At 43.8% G+C, this 25,956-nt stretch overlaps 2 long non-coding RNA genes across 2 annotated transcripts; one reads left to right on the forward strand and one right to left on the reverse strand.

Annotated features, from left to right (window-relative positions):
* Positions 1 to 7,210: 7,210 nt before the first annotated feature.
* On the reverse strand, positions 7,211 to 18,515 carry LOC123483418. Its single transcript, XR_006658233.1, has 3 exons — positions 18,499 to 18,515; positions 17,979 to 18,074; positions 7,211 to 7,250 (listed from the first exon to the last, which is right to left on the reverse strand). It is a non-coding gene; the product is annotated as an uncharacterized LOC123483418 (long non-coding RNA).
* Positions 18,516 to 24,769: 6,254 nt separating this feature from the next.
* LOC123483408 lies at positions 24,770 to 25,664 on the forward strand. The gene is made up of 4 exons (XR_006658229.1): positions 24,770 to 24,861; positions 25,184 to 25,288; positions 25,441 to 25,519; positions 25,612 to 25,664. It is a non-coding gene; the product is annotated as an uncharacterized LOC123483408 (long non-coding RNA).
* Positions 25,665 to 25,956: the final 292 nt, after the last annotated feature.

Genomic DNA, 25,956 nt, shown 5'->3' on the forward strand with positions numbered 1-25,956 from the left:
TTTTTAGAACATTTTCAGGTCATTGTTTGTTTTCAGTGGAAAGTCCAAATACATTATTTTTCAGATGTTGGGGGTAAAACTGGCAAATCTATAATGTTTATTTATGCTCCATAAAGTTGTCCTAGAATCTGTTGTTACCTTGACCTCTCCCACAGATTCCATCAAGTTACTACATTCAGACCATGAACTCTAACCTGCACCTGAACAGCTTCCTCCTGCCCATCGGTGCCATGAACGTCATCAGCATCCTACCTCTGCTGCTGCTGGCCCCTCTCATGGAGTGTGTCACCTCCTGCTACCTGTCCATGGAGAAAACACCCTTCTCCCACGCCAGAGTCATCAATAAGCACACAGACACACATGGCACAGATACACACACAAACACACACAGAGAAAGACACACACACACACACAGAGAAAGACACACACACACACACACACACACACACACACACCCTACTGGTGTACCTGCCCCCTACTGGTGTATTAGAGACAGACAAGAGACGTTTGAACCAAATGAATGCTTCTTTCTCTTCCCAGTCTTCCTCTCTTCTCTGTTCCAGGCTCTGTGATCTCCTTCCACCTGACACCCAGTCATATCAGAGGCATCTCCCTGCACTTCCTCCCCCTGTGGATATACTGCTACATAGATGACTGGAAATAGCTGATTCATTGGGTCAATCAATTCAATAACAGAGCAATTCCAATGTCATGATGATGACTTTTATATTGAAAGATCACATTGATTCAGTAATTGATTCAGAATACAGAATTGTTTGGATTCATACATGGACATGGGTGATTTAAATATTCTCATCTGATCATAAATGGATCAACAATGATCCCAGTTTCTGATTTGACTGGTTTGCCAGTACTACAGTTTACATCAAGAGAAAAAGAGACCCATTTCCAGAGGATTGCAACAGCCAAGAGGTGATCAGGTAGACAGTAAAAGTCTGAAGCCTGAGTGTCAGTCTGTATGTGCCATCATGCCATCTGTTTAGCAAGACCACTAACAGATCTGGGACCAGGCTACAAAGAATGTGTTATGTCTAAAGATGTATTTTCTTACAATAAATGTTAAAAAGGGGGAATTGAACCAGATCATAGCCCTATTGGAAGACTGTTACAGTTTTTTACAATCACTTTGGCACTAATTTCAGAACCTTGACGTCATTTTTCAAAACTCTAGACACAAAACTCAAAACGGTCATCACTTGTAACACAGGCTGTCCAATGTTCAAAACATTGCATTGTGCCTTCATATCTTTAAAGAACTGTTGCACTTGCACAATCATTGGTTCAAAAAACAAATGTATTGTGAAATACCAATGAAACGTTAATGTTTTGCTTTTTACAGTAAAAGCAAGCAAGTTGAGGAACACTGCATTTGATGTTTTACAGTACTGTATTGTTTTTCATCAATATATTTCAGATTTTGTTCAATGATTCCACTGTGTCTGTAGTATTCTCTCTACTACTGCAGTACTTTTACAGGGATGTATTTACATGTAGTACCATAATGAAACATGTATCACCTGTTTTGTACTACAATATTTAATGATCGATACGAACAATGACACAGTGAAACTATCGGTTGCTTGTGTGTGGGTGATCTAAATTAACATTTCATTGGTATTTCACAATACATTTGTTTTTTTGAACCAATGATTGTGCAAGTGCAAGATTTCTTTAAAGATATGAATGCACAATGCAATGTTTTGAACATTGGACAGCCTGTGTTACAAGTGATGACCGTTTTCAGTTTTGTGTCTAGAGTTTTGAAAAATGACGTCAAGGTTCTGAAATTAGTGCCAAAGTGATTGTAAAAAACTGTATTAGGGAATTTTATTACAACAGCCATCTTGAAACTGAACATACCTGAACATACTCAGTCCTCATTTGCTTCACTCTGTCTGCATTTCTTTCAAAAGGTACACGGTATAGTTGTTTTCAAGACACCTGGTGCCTTTTCAGCATCCGTGCAATGGTCGGCAAACTTATGGATTCCACATTGTTAAACATGTCTTCATTGTCTAAGATATGCTGGCAATTTTCTGTAAGGCGAATATCATTTCTGGCCCGAACCAAATCGACCACAGCCTGCTCTTGTTGGTCAGTCAGAATTTTGCCTCTGCCTCCCCCTATTTGGCCTAGTCTCAATTCTACAGGAACATTACAGTAAGAAGACACTTGGTCACATCACCTACTCTGTGATACACATTGGTTGCAGTCATTTGACAATTGAGAGTAGCATAATGTTTAGTGCATGCTGGCGACTTACCGGTTCTCATTGCGGAAAGTTCTGATTATTGAGGCCACGGTTGACCTTCTGAGGTTTGGTTGTATCATTGTAGCCGCCTCAGTCATTGTCATGCCATGATTTATGACATGGTCTACAACTATTGCTCGGATTTCATTGCACTCTTTACTGTTGCTGCGCGGCTGTCTTGGTCCGTGGCCTTGTCCTCTACCACGTTCCCCACACCTCTCAAACGAGGCCCACGAACACCTCTCAGGGAGTGGTGCTTGTCCCCCTGCCATTCCTTTGACCAACACGTCTTCCTCCCACCACTGCTTGACCTTTATTGTGACCTGGATCACCTGCGGCTCCATGTTACAGTACGTATCGCTATGTTGTTGCAAGTGGATCCCAATCAATTCTTTATATACTCGTTCCACAATGTGAACTCAATCATCAGTAACTGAGTTGGCAGAATTGGACATGCAATTACAAGGGCCTGCATCCATACAGTGCAGTACTGTCAATACTGTAAATAGTCTGAAAAAGGTGGTACATGGGACCATAGAAACGGTGTCTGATAAAGAATGATGATTAAATATTACATCCATAGATAATGTAGTCTAATTGGTTCATCCGCTCCACGCTAATTGGTGACAATGAATCTCGTTATCTTGAAACTTTCATGATCTAAACATGGAATATTGTTTGTCTGTTTCCATACAACTATGCATTAAGGTAATGCAACAGTTACTTATCATTTTGAGCAGTTGTATCAATTGATAGTTGGATAATTGTAATGAAATGAATAGACACTCATCTGAAATGTAATGTGTGAATTGCCTTTTGAAATAGTAGTACTTTGATGTTAAGTTGTGTCATATTGAACAGGTGATTTTTGTGTAAATGAACACATGATCTTAGTTTATGTGTATTGTATCCAAGCAATTGAAAAAAGTGTTAGAGTTTTGAAAAATGTGCATTTTGATCATTGGTTGTGAGTTTTGTGTCTAGAGTTTCGAAAAATGACGTCAAGGTTCTGAAATTAGTGCCAAAGTGATTGTAAAAAACTGTAATATTCGAATGAGGCAACCACTAACTTTACAGTATGATATTCTAATATTGGAATGAGGCAACCACTAACATTACAGTATGATATTCGAATATTCTAATGCCAGTGAGCAAATCTCCAATCTCCAACCTATTCCTATGTAGTGCATACTCTTTAGATCTGGTCAGAAGTAGCCTAGTGCACTACGTAGGGAACAGGGTGTCATTTGGGCCAGAGTCAGTAACTTCCCCTGGGTATGAATTCTCTCTCTATCTTATCTGTCTTCTATATGATGTTCTCCTCTCCTCCTCTCTTCTCTCCTCTATTCACTCTATTCTATCATCCACACCACATGCCAGCTTCAACACAATCCATTTACAAGTTAAGACATTACACCTTGGAATAAATAGCAAAGGAAAACTACTACTAGATGTATTTTTTATTTCCCATCACCATGAATCATATTTAATAACTGACCAGTAGCAGACCTAACTTCATCTGTTCCTGACTCTGGGTAGTGGATTAAAAAGACCATCAATCTCCAATGATATTAAAGTACAATTCTGAACATTACTGATATTAAAATGTGTAAGTCGCTCTGGATAAGAGTGTCGGCTAAATTACGTAAATGTAAATATACTGAGTGGCAAGTCAAGATATCTGCTGGTTTTATTGTTTGGTTAATAGCACCACCTGCTGGACAGGTTTAATATTGCTTGACTGAGCAGTTTGGGAAAATAAAAGATGCCAAATTTAGGGTCGGTTTCCCGGACATCGCCATTGAACATGCTTTTTAGTCTAGGACTAGACTTCATCTGTGTCCGGGAAACCGGCCCATATAGTTCAATTAGCAAGTAAGTAACACTACCTGTTCCATGATACTGAGGAAAATGACATTGAGACAGAGAACCAATTGAGAAAACATTTCAATGATTCTGAATGACAACCAACATACATTAACAGCAAACATCATGATTAATGTAAATGTAGCCAATTAAAACATTGCATTTGATAAAAATACGTTATTACGTTTTACTTACACTCTGAAGATTAAATCAGTCAGACAAAAATAATTGTACAGAAAAATTCAGCATTTTTATCTGCGGACCATCACCACCAGCATGACTAGTATCTATGTGGACACTACTACAGTTTAACCAGCTCAGCTATAGACTACACCAGCATGACTAGTATCTATGTGGACCCTACTACAGTTTAACCAGCTCAGCTATAGACTACACCAGCATGACTAGTATCTATGTGGACACTACTACAGTTTAACCAGCTCAGCTATAGACTACACCAGCATGACTAGTATCTATGTGGACCCTACTACAGTTTAACCAGCTCAGCTATAGACTACACCAGCATGACTAGTATCTATGTGGACCCTACTACAGTTTAACCAGCTCAGATATAGACTACACCAGCATGACTAGTATCTATGTGGACCCTACTACAGTTTAACCAGCTCAGCTATAGACTACACCAGCATGACTAGTATCTATGTGGACCCTACTACAGTTTAACCAGCTCAGCTATAGACTACACCAGCATGACTAGTCATCTATGTGGACCCTACTACAGTTTAACCAGCTCAGCTATAGACTACACCAGCATGACTAGTATCTATGTGGACCCTACTACAGTTTAACCAGCTCAGCTATAGACTACACCAGCATGACTAGTATCTATGTGGACCCTACTACAGTTTAACCAGCTCAGCTATAGACTACACCAGCATGACTAGTATCTATGTGGACCCTACTACAGTTTAACCAGCTCAGCTATAGACTACACCAGCATGACTAGTATCTATGTGGACCCTACTACAGTTTAACCAGCTCAGGTATAGACTACACCAGCATGACTAGTATCTATGTGGACCCTACTACAGTTTAACCAGCTCAGCTATAGACTACACCAGCATGACTAGTATCTATGTGGACCCTACTACAGTTTAACCAGCTCAGCTATAGACTACACCAGCATGACTAGTATCTATGTGGACCTCTACTACAGTTTAACCAGCTCAGCTATAGACTACACCAGCATGACTAGTATCTATGTGGACCCTACTACAGTTTAACCAGCTCAGCTATAGACTACACCAGCATGACTAGTATCTATGTGGACCCTACTACAGTTTAACCAGCTCAGCTATAGACTACACCAGCATGACTAGTATCTATGTGGACCCTACTACAGTTTAACCAGCTCAGCTATAGACTACACCAGCATGACTAGTATCTATGTGGACCCTACTACAGTTTAACCAGCTCAGCTATAGACTACACCAGCATGACTAGTATCTATGTGGACCCTACTACAGTTTAACCAGCTCAGCAGTACCCTTGAGAGAAAACCCATGATAGAGGGGCTGAGTGAATGTGGTCTGGACTCTTTGGAGGAGGGTCATTGTGTCAGAGACACTGTAGAAGGACAGAGTACCTGCCTTGTGATCCAGGTACACTCCTACTCTGGAGGACTGAGGGTCTGATACTGTAGTCTCAACATTATTGTGTCTGAACCAATAACCATCACTAGAGCACTCTAAACTCCAGGACTTGTTATTGAGTCCAAATAGACCATCTGTCTCTGTTCTGCTGATGTCTTTATATGAGACTGCTGTATTAACATCCTCCCCACTCCACTCCACCTCCCAGTAACAGCGTCCAGACAGACCCTCTCTACACAGAACCTGGTAGTAGTTAGTGAATCTGTCTGGATGATCAGGATATGGTTGTTCTTGGTCTGTATAGGTCACCTTTCTGTTCCTTTTAGACAGAGAGAGGAGTGTGTGTGCTGTGTTTGGGTCCATTGTGAGCTGACAGGAATCTGGGAGAAGAGCAGAGCAGAGACCAATGAGGGGAGTTAGAACAATAAGTGAAGTCAGATACTGTATCTACCCTGTCTTTGATTAGAGCACAGCAGAGATCAAATCAGAGAAATATGAGGAGTCAGATAGATACCCAGTCTTTGATTAGATCTACTATTGCTATATATTTCTAGAGGGATTGTTAGGAGTGTCAGTAAAAAGAGACTGTTAGTTACTTCAGAATAAAGAGACTCACATTGTAAGAACTGTTCTCTGGTCTTGGGCTCTGGAGGCAGTACAACATCCACTATATTCACTACAGACACACAAACACATTCACAGAGAGAGAGGGAATGTTATCATCACACCCATATTCCACATGTATATGACTAGTAGGGAACTTTCAATGGTCTAAAGTTGATGTTGTTATTATTTTCAACACACCTGTAGTGGAGATCTTGGTCCATTCTCCTTTAAGGGCGATCTTTTCTAGTTCTCTCTCAGTTCCAGACACAGTCTTACTCACATCTCCAAAGTACTAAGAGGACGGACAGCGATGCTGGGTAGTCTGAAGATACACTGGTACCGGAGAGAGACTGATAACTCTGAGAGAGAGAGAGAGAGAGAGAGAGAGAGAGAGAGAGAGAGAGAGAGAGAGAGAGAGAGAGAGAGAGAGAGAGAGAGAGAGAGAGAGGAGAGAGAGAGAGAGAGAGAGAGAGAGAGAGAGAGAGAGAGAGAGAGAGAGAGAGAGAGAGAGAGAGAGAGAGAGAGAGAGAGAGAGAGAGAGAGAGAGAGGGAGAGAGAGAGAGAGAGAGAGAGAGACAGAGAGGGAGAGAGAGAGAGAGAACAGAACCAAATGATTGAGAGTTTTAATTTCATATCACATGTATCAAGGCAGTTGAGTTACCTGGAGGAAATGGATGTGATCCTCTGTGTGTGAGAGCTGCTCCAGCTCAGTCTTCTCTTCCTCAGCTCAGCTATCTCCTGCTCAGTTGCTCCAGGAGTCCTTCAGCTTGACTCACTTGAGCCTTCTCTTGGGCTCTGATCAGCTCCTTCACCTCAGAGCGCCTTCTCTCAATGGAGCGGATCAGCTCAGTAAAGATCTTATCACTGTCCTCCACTGCTGCCTGTGCAGAGCGCTGTTAAGAGAGAGAGAGAGAGACTTGTCTTACTTTAATCAGCCATCCTCATTACACTAACACCCCACCCCCTAAAAAACACATTGCGTGCCACCACAACCTCCACACAATCACATTATCCAGTACCCAACACCACAGTACAATACACCATCCAGCACCACATTCCAACCGTCCATCCAACCCCCTCCTCTCCAGCCGTGCAGACAGCCCCCTGAGCCCCCATACCTCCTGAAACATCTCCACACTGTTGATCATTTTGTACAACTCAAACTCAACCCTAAAGGCGTCAACAGTAATGGCATTACCCTGGCAACACAGAAAAAACATGATGAACAGTCTGTCATTGCAGAAAACGGACACCCCTCCCCAACTCCCAGGTCAACCCGAGCCAACCAGCTATGTGTGTCCAGGCTCCATGTAATACCCTCCACTGGGCCCGACCCTGACCTTTCCAGCACTGGGAGCTTATAGAGCCCCCTCCACCTATACCCTGCCATGCTCTCAGCCCCCCACAACCCCTGCCACTGATGCCACTTCACTCCCACTAAGCTCAGTGTTAAAGTCAGTAAGTCCTCCGGACTCTCCTGCCAGTCCCCAGTCTCTGCTGTCACTTGCAGTGGTGGAAACGGTGGTGGCCCCTCCTCAGGCTGCTCCAGGCCTCAGTACTGCAGCATAGAAATCAGAGACCCCCTGCTGTATTGAGTCTCTCCTGCCGCATGATGAAGAGCTGCTGATCCAGCCCCAAACCACCAGCCCTCCTCAACAGAGCACATGCTGGTTCCCTCCAGCCCACCTCCGTAGGGTACAGTAGCCTCTGTGCTGCTGAGTCAGAACGCTGCCGCCCTGACCAGAAAATAACCCCACCTCTTTAAGGAATACCTGGGATAGGATAAAGTAATCCTTCTAACCCCCCAAATTGTAAAGTGGTTATCCCACTGGCTATAGGGTGAACGTACCAATTTGTGAGTCGCTCTGGCTAAGAGCGTCTGCTAAATGACGTTAATGTGCCCTTGAGCAAGGCACTTGACCCTAATTGCTCCTGTAAGTCGCTCTGGTTAAGAGCGTCTGCTAAATGACTAAAATGTAAAATGTAAATGTAAAATGTTTACTAACTTGCGCTGCAGTTCCACAAGCAGACCACCGGGGAGAATGGCCAATTTAAGCCATAGAGAGGATGCCACCAAGTTGTTGATGATCAGCACCGCCCCTCTGTATGCCACTTGGGAGATGAGCCACCTCCACTTCGTCAGCCTCGACACCACCGCTTGTGACACTCCTTCCCAGTTCTTCCTATCCCAACCCTCCGAGCCCAGATACACCCCAAGCATCTTGAGCCACTCCCAGCCCCACTGCAACCCCCTGGAAGCTGCGAAGGTGCCCTGTCCCTCCATGCCCCATAACAGAGCCTCACTCTTGCCCCAGTTTCCCCTAAGCAGAAGACGCCCCCTCGTACACCCTCAAACTATTCTCCAGGGCCTGTAGGTTCTGCTCATCCCCTAACCAACACAGACGTCATCAGCGTATGCTGACACTGCTATGCCTGTCCCCAACCCTATGCCTGGCTCCACACTCCCTGTAGCCTCCTGCGAGCAGGCCCAGAAAGGAGCTCAATAACAAGAGTGTATAGCTGCCCTGACAGAGGGCATCCCTGGTGAATGCCCTCCCTACCCAGACTGGCCTACTGAGCCTTCTCCCCACACCTTGACCATACATGAAGCCCCAGCGTACAGCATTTGAACACAGGCCACAAAATTCTCCCCCACAACCAAAACAACACATTGAACAGATATTCATGGTCCACCTATCAAAGGCTTTCTCCTGATTATGAACAGATTGTCTGTGTTTGAGCATCCTGGTACACAGTACGTTTGGTCCTTGTGTACAATAGAGTCCAGGTGGGACTTCAGTCTGTTAACGAGGACCTTGCAAAGACCTTATAGTCCAAACAGAGCAATGCCACAGGCCTCCAGTTCTTTATGTCGCTCAAATCCCTATTTTGGGCAGGAGAGTCAAAGCCTCCCCGTCTACAGCTTAGCGACAGCTCCCCCCCCCGGCGCACTCACGCAACACACGTCCTGTCCAATAATTCCCCAGAACTTTTTATAAAAATCCACAGGCAGACCGTCTGAGAGACAGCAGCTGAGAGTTTGGAAAGGTCTGTGAGCAGAACCTGAGAACACCCAGGATAATAATAATAATATGCCATTTAGCAGACGCTTTTATCCAAAGCGACTTACAGTCATGCGTGCATATATATATATATTTTTTTTTTTTGTGTATGGGTGGTCCCGGGGATCGAACCCACTACCCTGGCGTTACAAGCGCCGTGCTCTACCAGCTGAGCTACAGAGGACCAGGTGCAGACACATTTATGAAAGCAAAGACAAGGTCATTATTTGGGCTCTAAACACTATCAACCTACCCTTACACACCTATTTTGCTACCCCTGCACTAAGATTTCTGCCATGGCATTTAAATGTTTTTGTTTGACATATTCCCCCAGTCTCTGCCGCCGTTCATGTTAAGGAAGTCTAACCGTGAAATCTCCATAAGAGGTGGGAGGGAAATCACCACAATCAGAAACCAGTAGAGAAGCCCATAAAGCCACCATGCCAGAAAAAAACCATCCATTTAAGCAGATTCTGAAGACATGCCCTTAAGAACCCATGAGCCATTTTCTCAGCCTATACCGCTTCCTGGGTGAGAGGACACTAAACCCCTCATTCTTCATCACGTGTTGTACTGACCTTACAAACCTTCCAGGATCAATAAATAAGACTCCAGCAGAACCTTCTTTTTCCCCTTTAGTCTCCATCAGGAACCTAGAAAGTTCTCTCAGCGTATATACTGGACCCTCAGCCTGACTGGCTGTCAGCTCTGGATCCAATGAGCCGTCTGAAACGAGACCGCCTTGTCCTCCGCTCCCGCAACTCACCTCCCCCCTCTTCCTCCTCCTCCATTGGGCACGGTACCGTCCTCCTCCTCCCCAGTCTCTGCCCCCTGCACTTCCCCCTGATCAGAGCCTCTTCCCCAATGACAGGCAATATTTCCTGGGATGAGCCCACCAAGCCTTCGCCCACCGGAGTCTCTGTTACTACAGAAACCTGCCTCAGCTCATGTAGCCCAGCTGCAACCCTCCCCACCACCGCTTTTGCTTTTTTTTCATGTATGCACTCACTAACTGTAAGTCGCTCTGGATAAGAGCATGTAGCCCGGCTTAGAGCAGTCATTTATTTAACCAGTTTACCATTTATCTACTACCATTTGCCTTTTTGTGTTTAACATTTTGTGGTTTGTAATCTAGTGGTTAAGAGCGTTGGGCAGTAATCGAAAGGTGGCTGGTTCGAATCCCCGAGCCGACTAGGTGAGAAATCTGTACCCTTGTACATCGACAGGTTTAGGCCCTTAACCCTAGTGGTTCTGAATAAGAGCGTCTGCTAAATGACTCACATGGAAATGTAAACTAGGCCTCTGTGAAAGCGTGGCAATAACTTATCAACTTTACATTATTCACAGACAGACTCCTCTGAAGGCAGGCAGGCAGCACACTCCTGAAAACTAACTGCTCAGCAAAGCAAAGGCTCTTTTGAGAGTTACCAGATTTATATATAAAAGCTCATTTTCATTTTCAATGTGTAACCAGGTGAACAGTGAGTTTGCTCACCTAGTAGTCATAACCTTGTTAATAATAAGTTACCTGAGGTAAAGCTACAATGTTAATACAGGCTAGTCTCATCACCAACAATAGTGAAGCTGGCATTGTGACGCAGAACAATGGGCTGGGAATAGAACTTTCATTAGGCGAGTTGGTGCCACAGAGCTCAAAACAACTAATAGGAGCTGGCAGGGTGAAACATGCCCTATTATTTCTAAACTACGGCAAGCATCTGGGACATATGGTAATATTATGAAACTGGGCTCCATGGTGGATGTAATGAAGTAGTTTTATCAGAAAAAGGCGTTCAAAATGTATTGTGTCCAGCCTAGTCCTAGCCCCCGCTGCCGGCTGGTCGCGCTTGTCTGCACTAGCATTATGCCCTGCATCCCCACACTAGAAACACCCAAAACTATCTGTGCTAGCAAACCCTGTGTTCCACCCCTCCCCTGTGTAACCTTGAAGTTTGTTAAGAAACAAACACTTGTCTACGAAAAGAGACATGTTTAACGGATTCCGCTTGGCACCCAGCCGAGAGCACACGAAAACCACTTGCAAATTTACCAAAACTAACCAACTACTTGCGGTCTGTTCGTAAGTAATAAACGGAGGCAGATTAGCCACCACAACTCTTATCGAAAGAGGCGAAATCTGCACCAACACACCCCTCACAAAAAATCCCACTCGCAACAAGACAAACCTTTTTCATTAACACAACCACCGCCTTGTTCATTCTGGATGCAGAGTCCAGATGTTCCGCTCCAACCTGTTCGCCGACCATGAGCAAAACTTCCTCCACACCTTTCTCCGAACGGACCCGGCGACAGCGTTTCTTCTCCACTCGGTTGAGGCCATCACGCCGCCTAACAAACTACCCCTACTCCCCCCTCAACTCTAAACGATAAACAGTGGAAACCAATAAACAAACCCTCCACCATCAGAAAATACATTCAGAAAATATGCAAGAACCAAAAGAAAAAAGAATAGTAGCCCTCCTCACGAACCACAAAACTCTCACACAACCAACTTCTTCTTCTATGATATAATGGCGGTCCACAAACCAACGTTAAAGGTGCATGCCGCCACCTACTGTGCTGGAGTGTGTGGTCAATCACGGTTTCCAACATTTCTAAATCCTCCTACCTAACTCAGTACTTCTGAGAAAATAAAGAAGAGCCCTACTAACTTCTAATAGACCCTCCCCCCATCCCCAAAATCCATTCCAACCCCCCAACCCCGTCCAACCTCAATGACCCTACACTTCAATCTTTCCCTCTCTTCAACATACTTACAACAATATAACAACACATGCTCCACCGTTTCATCGACCGTACCCCCCAGACACAAACCATTCCCATGCTTGCCAACCAGATGTAATGACGAGATCAATGTACAATGTCCTAAGCACAATCGAGTTAACACCACATCTTCCTTCCTAATCTGACTTTTGAATCTTGGTCCATCGACCTTTCTGTAAAACTGTAAACTATTCATATAAATGCCGGCCCTTGTGCTCAGAGTACCATCTCTTCTGCCACACATCTATCAAAATGGCTCTGATCTTACATTTGGCCTCACCTCTACCCAGTGGAACATTAATATCAATTATATCTTGTTTCAAAGCTCTTTTAGCTAACTGGTCTACAATTTCATTCCCTTCCACACCCGAATGTGTGGGACCCAGCAGAATCTCACTACTAAACCCATTCTCTCAATTCTCCATAATAACATTAATACCTCCAATAGCAGGTCACTCCTATTAGATTTACCAGATGATAAACTATTCAATACAGACAGAGAATCTGACCATACTATAATTCTAACAGGTTGTACGTCCTCCACCCACTGGAGGGCAACTATTATCACCAACAGTTCAACTGAGTATACTGACAGTTCATCTGTTAGTCTTCTACATATCTGCACATCAAATTCAGGAACGTAAACGCCTGCTCCTGTGAGCCCACTGTCTAGGTCCTTGGATCCATCTGTGAAAAGCGGTAAAAAAGCATAAAAACTTATACCAATGTAATTGTCAACCAGTTTCACTATATCACTGACTTCTGACCAATCTTTCCTTTTCTCTACCAAGGTTAGATCAACAACAGGGTCTGGGAGTAACCATGGAGGAACATCCCTATCACCACAGAAGGGCCAACCTCCAACTCCCTCAAACCACTCTCATCAGCAAGCTTTCCAACTGTCCAACCAAAACCACTGCCTTGTCTACTAGTATATTCCCAACAGTCATCTAGAACAGTAGCAGTGGGATGCTCAACCTCACAGCCTTTCAACCCAATAAGATAATGACCATTTTTTACGCTGTATATCCAAAGGCATCTCACCTGCCTCCACCAGTAAGGCACATACAGATGTTGATTTAAATGCACCAGTACATATCCTTAAAGCTATATACTGGATTCTGTCCAGCTTCTGAAGCCAAGTTTTGCCTTGTTCGATAAACTATACACCCGTAATCAATTGTCGTCCTGATCAGAGCTCTATAAATATCCATCAACAATTGTCTGTCAGCACCCTATTCATAACCAGAGACCCACACAACCAACTACCATGAAAGTTAATGAATGAGAGAGACATGAACATCGTTACAATACTGTACATAGACATAATGTAACGGTTCTTCTTCTTTGGTGTTTAACGGCGGTTGGCATCCAATATGTTGCATTACCGCCCCCAACTGGACTACAATATAAATCCATTATACTTTGTGACACAAAATGGGAAAAGGGGAAATTATAAAAATAATAAAAAAACACCCTTCCAACTAACCCTACACTCATTAAATACCCACTACCCAATTCCACTACTTTGACCCTATCTGCTCCTGCACCATGCCAACGGCCTGGGAGGACGGGCCACCACCACTCAACACACCCTGTAACTCTTCTGAAGTCTAATCTTGTATGCCCAAATAGTTCTCTGCAGCTGCCACCACAATATCTATTTTCTGTGATTTACATTCAATGTCATTCAATTTCTGCTGTACAGTTGATAACCATTGCTATGAACTCTAAGAAGCTAACTTTCCTAAAGCATATATCACTCGTTGGCCTATCCCTCTGTGCTGGCACAGATCTACTACTCACAGGGATCCTCTCAGGATCTATCACCCTTGACCCATCCTCCTCTACTTCCTTCACTGACTCAGCATACGACACTTTCTGCACTACTCTGACTCTAGCCACCTCAACCTGCCTCTCTCGCACCGGACACTTCCGATCCCCAGCAACATGGGCATCCCTCCAGTTGACACACACAACTTTATCCACCGAAACTACACAATCCTCTATCCCATGCCCTCCTGCACACTTCCCACATCTTGGAATCTCCCTCCTACAAACTGCTGCAACATAACCATAAACGTTGCACCTGAATCAGAGCAGTGGATTCGGCACAAAAGTTCTAACATGATAACTGATATATCCTAACATGACTTTGTTGGGTAAAGACTCATAACTCAAAAGGACTGGCAGTGACTCCTATGTTTCACCACGCTCACCACTGGGTCTGCATCGCACCAAACGGCGGGCATCACAAACACCAGGAATCTTCAACTTTAATTGCTCCACCTCCACACTTAACGCTACCCCAGAAATCACTCCTTTCAATGGTGTCCTGTTCCTAAGAGAAAAGCAAGAAACAGATCTTGACCCAAGTTGCATGACACGGAGCGCCCACGCCCTCTGGTCAGAAGAAACAGAAACAAATATCACATGCCCACTACAGGTAACCTTCACTCATTCAATTGCACCCAACTCCTTTCCCACCGACCCTGAAACTACAAATGGATCTGCCAAAAGGTATGGATCCACTTTCTACAACAATGTAACTCCTACTGCACCAGATTCTTCTTTATCATGTCCATTGATGCCAGGCTCTGGTTCTGAGCTCTTCACCACACCTTCTACCTCACTTAACTCTCCCTCATTCATTTCCATTTCACCTCCAGAACTCGGTCTGGCGCACGGCTCACTCTGTTTGCACTTGAATTATAACATTTGAAATGTCTATTCCTTTAAAACTTTTGTGAGTGAAATGATTGTTTATTTCATTTTTGTTTATTATCTATTTCACTTGCTTTGGCAATGTAAACATATGTTTCCCATGCCAATAAAGCCCTTTGAATTGAATTGAATTGAGAAAGAGAGCGAGAGAGTGCCTTGCAAAAGTATTCACCCCCTTGGCGTTGTTTCTATTTTGTTGCATTACAACCTGTAACTTAAATTGATTTTTATTTGGATTTCATGAAATGGACATACACAAAATAGTCCAAATTGGTGAAGTGAAATGACAAAAATAACTTGTTTCAAAAAAATTCAAAAACATTAATAACGGAAAAGTGGTGTGTGCATATGTATTCACCCCCTTTGCTATGAAGCCCCTAACTAAGATCTGGTGCAACCAATTACCTTCAGAAGTCACATAATTAGTTAAATAAAGTCCACCTGTGTGCAATCTAAGTGTCACATGATCTGTCACATGATCTCAGTATATACAGTGGGGGAAAAAGTATTTAGTCAGCCACCAATTGTGCAAGTTCTCCCACTTAAAAAGATGAGAGAGGCCTGTAATTTTCATCATAGGTACACGTCAACTATGACAGACAAATTGAGAAAAAATAATCCAGAAAATCACATTGTAGGATTTTTAATGACTTTATTTGCAAATTATGGTGGAAAATAAGTATTTGGTCACCTACAAACAAGCAAGATTTCTGTCTCTAACAGACCTGTAACTTCTTCTTTAAGAGGCTCCTCTGTCCTCCACTACCTGTATTAATGGCACCTGTTTGAACTTGTTATCAGTATAAAAGACACCTGTCCACAACCTCAAACAGTCACACTCCAAACTCCACTATGGCCGAGACCAAAGAGCTGTCAAAGGACACCAGAAACAAAATTGTAGACCTGCACCAGGCTGGGAAGACTGAATCTGCAATAGGTAAGCAGCTTGGTTTGAAATCAACTGTGGAAGCAATTATTAGGAAATGGAAGACATACAAGACCACTGATAATCTCCCTCGATCTGGGGGCTCCACGCAAGATCTCACCCCCGTGGGGTCAAAATGATCACAAGAACGATGAGCAAAAATCCCAGAACCACACAGGGGGACCTAGTGAATGACCTGCAGAGAGCTGGGACCAAAGTAACAAAGCCTACCATCAGTAACACACTACGCCAGGGACTCAAATCCTGCAGTGCCAGACATGTCCCCCTGCTTAAGCCAGTACATGTCCAGGCCCGTCTGAAGTTTGCTAGAGTGCATTTGGATGATCCAGAAGAGGATTGGAAGAATGTCATATGGTCAGATGAAACCAAAATAGAACTTTTTGGTAAAAACTCAACTCGTCGTGTTTGGAGGACAAAGAATGCTGAGTTGCATCCAAAGAACACCATACTACTGTGAAGCATGGGGTGGAAACATCATGCTTTGGGGCTGTTTTTCTGCAAAGGGACCAGGACGACTGATCCGTGTAAAGGAAAGAATGAATGGGGCCATGTATCGTGAGATTTTGAGTGAAAACCTCCTTCCATCAGCAAGGGCATTGAAGATGAAACGTGGCTGGGTCTTTCAGCATGACAATGATCCCAAACACACCGCCCGGGCAACGAAGGAGTGGCTTCGTAAGAAGCATTTCAAGGTCCTGGAGTGTCCTAGCCAGTCTCCAGATCTCAACCCCATAGAAGATCTTTGGAGGGAGTTGAAAGTCCGTGTTGCCCAGCGACAGCCCCAAAACATCACTGCTCTATAATAATAATAATAATATGCCATTTAGCAGACGCTTTTATCCAAAGCGACTTACAGTCATGCGTGCATACATTTTTGTGTATGGGTGGTCCCGGGGATTGAACCCACTACCTTGGCGTTACAAGCGCCGTGCTCTACCAGCTGAGCTACAGAGGACCACAGAGGAGATCTGCATGGAGGAATGGGCCAAAATACCAGCAACAGTGTGTGAAAACCGTGTGAAGACTTACAGAAAACGTTTGACCTGTGTCATTGCCAACAAAGGGTATATAACAAAGTATTGAGAAACTTTTGTTATTGACCAAATACATATTTTCCACCATAATTTGCAAATAAATTCATAAAAAATCCTACAATGTGATTTTCTGGATTTTTTGCTCTCATTTTGTCTGTCATAGTTGACGTGTACCTATGATGAAAATTACAGGCCTCTCTCATCTTTTTAAGTGGGAGAACTTGCACAATTGGTGGCTGACTAAATACTTTTTTCCCCCACTGTACACCTGTTCTGAAAGGCCCAAGTCTGCAACACCACTAAGCATGGGGCACCACCAAGCAAGCGGCACCATGAAGACCAAGAAGCTCTCCAAACAGGTCAGGGACAATGTTGTGGAGAAGTACAGATCAGGGTTGGGTTATAAAAAAATATCAGAAACGTTCAACATCCCACGGAGCACCATTAAATCCATTATTTAATAATTGAAAGAATATGGCACCACAACAAACCTGCCAAGAGAGGCCGCCCACCAAAACTCATGGACCAGGAAAGGAGGGCATTAATCAGAGAGGCAACAAAGAGACCAAAGATAACCCTGAAGGAGCAGTTATGCACGTGAATAGTTATGCACGCTCAAGTGTTGTGTTTTTTTGTCTTATTTCTTGTTTGTTTCACAAGAAAAAATATTTTGCATCTTCAAAGTGTTAGGCATGTTGTGTAAATCAAATGATACAAACCCCCCAAAAAATCCATTTTAATTCCAGGTTGTAAGGCAAGAAAATAGGAAAAATGCCAAGGGGGAGAATACTTTCACAAGCCGCTGTATGTATAGGGGACATGAGTCAGTCATGGTTACTTAAAGTTATGTGATGAGGTAGCCCTGCCTGCAACTTCAAAATCAGTGTCGGCCCACGGCCCAATGGGGAATGTCCTCTTGGTGTAATGATCAAGACCCAGGTTCATATCCCATTAAGCAGTCTATTCTCTGAAAGGGGTCCAGACATTGTGGGGTCAGTGGGATGGAGAGGGGTCCTATCTCTCTCTCTGACTGGAGGAGACAGGTAAAATCCTCTGGTCAACAATACTCACCTTGAGAGACTTCACAGCTTTTTGGAGCTTCTTCAGCTCCTTCTCTCTCTCCTGGAATCTCTGCTGGACTTTCTGCTGACTCATCCCCAGCTGCCTCTGTGGAGAATCACTCTTCAATGAGCTATCAAGCTTTATTTGTCCAGTAGATCAATAGTATAGTAATGGGACATAGGGCACATAGAGAGGAAGGTCTAAAATCTTGAGGAAGTCCCTTTACCATATGATATTTATTTGTTGCTATGTTAATGATTATAGTTTTTATGGTAGGCGTACATGTATCAAGGGGTTGAGACTGAACTTTGAACTCCTAAAAGGGCATTCGGAATGATAATAGTGTTTGACTTTAGAAAATTGTGATACATTTGGAGCAAACTCAATATACACCAAAGTTTGTGTTCATATTTCTTCTGCCGTGGATATATTTCATTTGAATTCTCTCATATTCAAACAGACTTAGTTCCTACTGTATCTTTAATTCTTTGTTTATCAGACAGTCACCAACAAGTAGTTCTGGTCTTACCTGTTTCTCAGTCGTCTCTGCTGCAGCTGACACTGTATCATGGCCTTTATGTTCATCCATCACACACTGATAACAGATACACTGCTGATCGGTACGACAGTAAACCTCCAGCAGTTTGTCATGATGAGAGCAGATCTTCTCCTGTAGTTGTGCGGTGGCTTTGACCAGCTTGTGCTTCTTGAAAGCAGGAGATTCATAGTGAGGTTGGAGGTGAGTCTCACAGTAAGAGGCCAGACACGCCAGACAGGACATGAGGGCTTTCTGCTTTCTGGTCCCAGTGCAGACATCACACGCCACATCTCCAGGTCCAGCATAGCACAGAGCAGGAGGGGGGAGCAGCCTGGAGTCCTGTCTTCTTCAGTTTCTCCACCAACTCAGCCAACATGTTATTTTTCCTCAGATTAGGCCTTGGAGTGAAGGTCTCTCTGCACTGAGGACAGCTATAGACCCCTTTCAGAACATCCTGATCCCAGCAGCCCTCAATACAGCTTCTACAGTAACTGTGTCCACAGGGGATGGTGACCGGCTCCTTCAGTAGATCCAGACAGACAGAACAACAGAACTGGTCCTGGTCCAGCAGATCTCCGTGCTGAGCCATTTGGACGGTTGTTCACTCTCACACAGACAGACGACACAGAGACTCAGATCAGTTTCGTTTCCACAGAAGAGAGTTTGTGGAGGGGAGGGACTTCCTGGTTCTGCCAGAGGGGTGGGGTTAGAGGGAGAGAGAGGGAGGGGTTAGAGGGAGAGTGAGAGAGAGAGAGAGAGAGAGAGAACTGTCCACAATGTTAATAGGAACAAAGATTTGTGTTCCTAGGTTAGGGCCCTTAATATGGAATACATTAAATAGAGTGGTTAGAATATATAAAGGGTAACAGTTTCTATGAAGTACATCCAGTCGTCTGAAAAAGTTTGGGCACCCCTCTGAGGCTGCATAATAATTTACTCTGTCGTCACAGAAAATGATCACAGTGGCATGCCATTCATTTTCTAATAAAAGCTGAGTAATGGGCTATTGTCCAGACAAAGATTTTTAGTGTAGCAATATTAAGTTGTATGAAATTAAATCAGATGTGAAAAATAGGCTATGCAAAAATTTGGGCACCCTTGTCATTCTGTTGATTTGAATTCCTGTAACTACTTAGCACTGATTAATTGGAACACACAATTGGTTTGGTGAGCTCATTAAGCCTTGAACTTCATAGACACATGCATCCAATCAGTCCCTACACCCAAACGAGGGCATTGCGTTCATCCACCTCTGGCCTGCTGGCTCCCCTACCTCTGCTGAAGCATAGTTCCCGCTCAGCTCAGTCAAAACTGTTCGCTGCTCTGGCACCCCAATGGTGGAACAAGCTCCCTCACGACGCCAGGACAGCGGAGTCACTCACCACCTTCCGGAGACATTTGAAACCCCACCTCTTTAAGGAATACCTGGGATAGGATAAAGTAATCCTTCTACCCCCCCTCACCCCACCAAAAAATTAAATACAATTGTAATGTGGTTATCCCACTGGCTATAAGGTGAATGCACCAATTTGTAAGTCGCTCGTCTGCTAAATGACGTAAATGTAAATGTGAATACCCTCCTGCGCCTGACTCCTTCCACCACACTCATCACAGTCATTCTAGTTATGTGAGAGATCCAGGCGTGCTTCTCACACAGCCACCGTCACGCGTCGGCCACGCGTTTGTCTCCAACATATACTATGCCCACATACTCTAGTGTAGCTGTGGGGCTTACAAGTCTGAATTTCTCACAGCCTAATTTTCAAGACATCAATGTACAGCAACATTTTTAGGTGTCACTGCAGAACACCCTCCATATGCATATGAACACATACTCAGAGGTGGGGCTTACAATACTCACATTTCATATACTCAGAGGTGGGGCTTACAAGACTCACATTTCATATACTCAGAGGTGGGGCTTCCAATACTCACATTTCATATACTCAGAGGTGGGGCATACAATACTCACATTTCATATACTCAGAGGTGGGGCTTACAAGACTCACATTTCATATACTCAGAGGTGGGGCTTACAATACTCACATTTCATATACTCAGAGGTGGGGCTTACAATACTCACATTTCATATACTTTTCAAGACATCACTGTAGGACAAACATTTGATTTGATAGCAGAATATACTTCAAATAAAATAAATCAATGTATGCTACAGCAGAACACATATTATAGTATATAGGCCTCCTGCCTTTCTGATAATATGAAGCGCATATTCAGATTAACTTCACAGGACAGAACAAGTTTGTAAAGTTTTCCAGAACCTTCCACAACACGGCCATTTCCTGGTGCGTCTTCTCCTCCCTATCTCTTGTTTTGCTCCTGGTGTCTGTGACACATCTGGGTCCTCACATAGGGGACTGGGTTGAATTTGGTCAGGGGTGGGCCAACAAGGTTCAGAAAGAGTAGCCCTGATATGGAGGAGGTATGCAGAGAGGCGCGGGTTGAGGTGCAAATCAGATTCATTTGAGAAAATCCCTGCTGGCCTTCTGCACTGGAGATGGGGATGGTGCTGACCACCATCAACATCTCTTTAAGTCCATCTTTAAGTCCATCAACATCTCTTTAAGTCCATCTTTAAGTCCATCAACATCTCTTTAAGTCCATCTGGAGATGGGGATGGTGCTGGCCACCATCAACATCTCTTTACATCCATCTGGAGATGGGGATGGTGCTGACCTCCATCAACATCTCTTTAAGTCCATCTGGAGATGGGGATGGTGCTGACCTCCATCAACATCTCTTTAAGTCCATCTGGAGATGGGGATGGTGCTGACCTCCATCAACATCTCTTTACATCCATCTGGAGATGGGGATGGTGCTGACCTCCATCAACATCTCTTTAAGTCCATCTGGAGATGGGGATGGTGCTGACCACCATCAACATCTCTTTAAGTCCATCTGGAAAGTCTCCTTTATCATTACCATCAGTGTCCCACATTAACTGTTCTCACACACACACACACACACACACACACACACACACACACACACACACACACACACACACACACACACACACACACACACACACACAGACACACAGATACTTGTTAATATGGTTTATGAGGACAATCAGTTTATAACATGGTTTATGGGGACACACCTTTCCCATGGTCCTATCAATGAAATGTAATGTTTTATGTAGAAGACACATCTGACTTCCGATTGGTTCATAGGATCATACTGAAGTCACATGCCTGTAAACACATGAGTTGATAGAATTCTCCTCACTCCTACTCTTGAGGGCGGCTGGATGGAGGGCAACTTCAACCTGAAAACAAACACATATTGTCCACATACCCTCTCAGGTTGTACAACGCATTTAACACAACAGTTGTTTGGAACAAAATATTGACCCAACCGTTGTGTCAAATGCTTTGTATATCAGTGGTACAACCTGAGTCTGTATGGGGCCATTAAGGGGAAAATGACACTGAGTTTACAAGCTGGAATTTCAATCAAATTGAGATGTATAAAGTCACACATGATACAGCAGCTATGCATCAGCACACTGAACCCTCAACCTCTGACCCCTGATTGAGAGAAGAACCCAACAGTCTGCCTCCAGTTTGACCATCCTCTCCTCCAGTCTGACAACAGGAACTTCCTACCACAACCAATCATCACAACCTCTGAAAGAAAAACACGCCCCTCACACAAACTCAGACCCGTCAGAGCAAGAACTGAACGATGTCCAAGATCATCCATCCCCTACATGACTCAATTACTGAACGATGTCCAAGATCATCCATCCCCTACATGACTCAATTACTGAACGATGTCCAAGATCATCCATCCCATACATGACTCAATTACTGAACGATGTCAAAGATCATTGTATTATATTATATGATAATATATTATATCCATAGGCTACACTCAGTATAGTGTTAATGATGACTTTCAGCTAATTATCTTCAGTTTGGTGCCTAGTGAATACGACTCAGGTCTCTATGGAAACATCAATGTAAATTCACCTTAGGTTTATACTCCTCACTTTCCCTTTCAGGTCTATAGGGTTTTGCTTCCCCCTGCTGGAGACTGGAGCACAAGGCAGTCCCTGGCTTTCTTTGGGCAGCTGGAGGATGAGGCCCTCCTCACCTGTTGTGACGGGTCCAACAAATATCCCCTGGTGAAGGCAGGGGCCTATCTCATCCAACGCTTCAATGACTGTTATGGGAGGCAGTGAGCATTTCCCATGTTAAGCTATGGAATTAATTGTACAGCATTGGATTGGTGTTGGCATGGGGTAGAGGGAGTTTACATATACCAGTCATTTCCTTTTAAATCCATGAAGGGAAGTGAACAAGTTCACACTTAGAAAGGAGATAATAGTTCCACACCCCATGTGTCCTGATAACTACAGGAATGAAACCATATTGAGATTGTCTGCTTTCTATAGTCTCCCGAGTGGCGCAGTGGTCTAAGGCACTGCATCACAGTGATAGCTGTGCCACTAGAGATCTTGGTTCAAATCCAGGCTCTGTCGTAGCCGTCAGCGACCGGGCGGCGCACAATTGGTCCAGGGTAGGGGAGGGAATGGCCGGCAGGGATGTAGCTCAGTTGGTAGAGCATGGTGTTTGCAATGCCAGGGTTGTGGTTTCGATTCCCATGAGGGCCAGTATGAAAAATATATAATAATTAGGGGTGTAACGATCCATCTACTACATCGATGTATTGATTTATATTCCTATGATCCAACTACATCGATCTGTGCTCGGCGAGTTGGCCTTTTGGACAACATATATCAATCTAACATTGTTTTAAAATGTAATAAATCGATTGTATCGATACTAGGAAATAACCCATTGGATTTAAGCACGTCAGACTTTATATGGATGTTTTTTCTTAGCACTTTTAATGATAAAGGCTTTAAACATTACTCGATTCAGTCTGCCTATCCGTGACGTCATCGCCCGCGCCAGCAGCAGCGCAAAGGCGCAAAGACAACAAAACATAGCATGGCAGACGACAGAGGAGAAGCCGACGAGCGAGAAATTATCAAGCCACCATTGCGGTCCAGTGTGTGGAAACACTTTGGCTTTTGCAAAGACGGAGATGTTCTAAATAAGTCGCTCGCTGTTTGTAGGATATGTAAAGGTCAAGTAAAGTACAACGGCAACACGACAAATCTCTCCAACCACCTACTAAGGCGCCATGGGATTTCACACAACACCGACCGTCCAGGCACCTCTTGCAGCGTTCCCGCTGCTACAGCAGCGAAAGGTAAAGTCAACTCTGCAGAAGCCTCAGGTCTCGCCTGCATGTTTAGTCAGAGACTAGGCCAAAACTCAGCTCGGGCGAAAAACATCACGGCAACAATTGCCAAGTTTATCTGCAAAGACATGTGACCCTACAGTGTTGTTGAAAATCCGGGATTCCGTGAAATGATTCAAACATTGGAGCCAAGGTACACAATAACAAGCCGACCACACTTCTCAGAAAAGGTTATTCCTGCATTGTACGAAAGTACTAAGAATGATGTGAAGCTGTCGCTTTCTCAAGCTGAACGAGTAGCGATAACGACAGATGGCTGTACGTCATGCTCAAATCAAGGGTATGTGACAATTACCTCTCATCACATTGATCCGGAGTGGAAAATGAAGACCTTTGTTCTGCTAACCAGAGTTTTAAATGAAGCCCATACTGGTAAAAATATTGGCGCGTTACTGCGTGAAGCCTGCATGGAGTGGAAAATCTATGACAAGAATCCTGCCATCGTCACAGATAACACCAGGAATATGATTGTGGCCGGTGCAGAAGCCCAGTTCAGTCCACACATTACCTGCTTCACACATACACTCAACCTTGCCTCGCAGAAGGGTTTGGGGGTGGACCGTGCTTCCAGGTTGTTGGGGAAAGTGCGGAAAATTGTTGGATATTTTCACCGCAGCCCGATTGCATGTCACGCCCTACAGGAAAAACAAACTCTGATGGATTTACCAAAACATAAACTGATCCAAGACATAATCACCAGACAGAACAGTTCATTCAAAATGCTTGAAAGTTTTTTGGAACAACAGCCAGCTATAATGGCAACTCTGATGTCCAAGGATCTACGAAAGGGGTTCACAGATGTAGGCACGCTGAGTGAGAGTGATATTGCCAACATGGATGACATTGTTCAGTTGATGGGTCCTGTCAAAATGGCAACCACTGTGATGTGTGAAGAAGACCAGCCAACTCTCTCTGTAATTGCTCCTCTTCAAGCAAAACTGCTGAAACACCTACAGCCATGCGTAGACGACTCAACCCTGGTTGCAGAGATTAAGAGGGTGATGGCCAGTGACCTCTCCACACGCTACAGAGGCACCCAAGATGCTCTCAACATAGGTAATTAATTTGGAGTCTTAATTAAAATCAACTTGGTTAATATTTTAGGTTATTAGACTGTATTCATTTGTAAAATGCCACACCTTTGCGTTTTCAAGTTTGAATTTGAGTTGGTTTTTCATATGGAAAAGTAAACAAGATATCTGCAATACAAATATTAGTTCATGGTGGCTTTACATCATCACTGTGCCACATTTCTTTTAAACATACTAAAGTTTAATCTTCTGATTATTTTGTGGATGAGGAGGTGGTCATCACTTGCAATTTCAGGTCAACTTAATTTAATAATGCAATGAATGCAATATTCTTGTTCTTTAAACAGCATCAGCGTTGGACCCGCGATTTAAAGAACTGCCCTACCTGGAAAAAGAGGACAGAGAACAGGTCTACACAAAACTGGTTTTTTGAGGCAGAAGTGTCCCACCAGGTAACTCTTCTCCTCTTTCCTCTGCTCTTTTCTCTTCTCCCCTTTCATTTGTCCTCTCTCAAATCTCATCTGTTCTTTATCTTCCTCTAAATTTATGTGTGCAGTATTACAGAGCAGAAATTTGAACAGTTCACACATTCTTACATCAATAGATGCAAGCAATGGGAAATCAGGAGGAAGACGAGGGAAGCTCAAGCACAAAGCTGTCAGGATTCAATGAAGAGACCACAGGTGTGTTTCATGTGATACCAATAAAAGATTGTTGTTGTTTTGTATTAATGAGAAACATGACTATATTTTGAAATATATTTCTTATATTGTAGCTCCAAATGAGTCACCTCCTTGTAAGAAGAAAGCCTTAGATGCGCTGTTTGGCAATTCCTTCACCCAAAGAGAAAGAAAATCCACAAGAGAGACAGCCAGAGCAGAGGTGTTAAAGTACCGAGCAAAAGATGCGTTGCCTTTGACTGAAAATGCCATGAAGTGGTGGAGATCTCAGGAGAAAGCGCTACCTGTACTTTCCACCCTTGCTAAACAGTACCTGTGCATTCCAGGCACCAGTGTGCCAGCAGAACAAGTTTTTAGTACTGCTGGCGACATAGTGAACGCACAGAGAAGTGTTCTGCAGCCAGATCATGTTGATCAGTTGATATTTTTGAAAAAAAATC

The sequence above is a fragment of the Coregonus clupeaformis genome, unplaced genomic scaffold (assembly GCF_020615455.1).
Source record: "Coregonus clupeaformis isolate EN_2021a unplaced genomic scaffold, ASM2061545v1 scaf0108, whole genome shotgun sequence".
Lineage (NCBI taxonomy): Eukaryota > Metazoa > Chordata > Actinopteri > Salmoniformes > Salmonidae > Coregonus > Coregonus clupeaformis.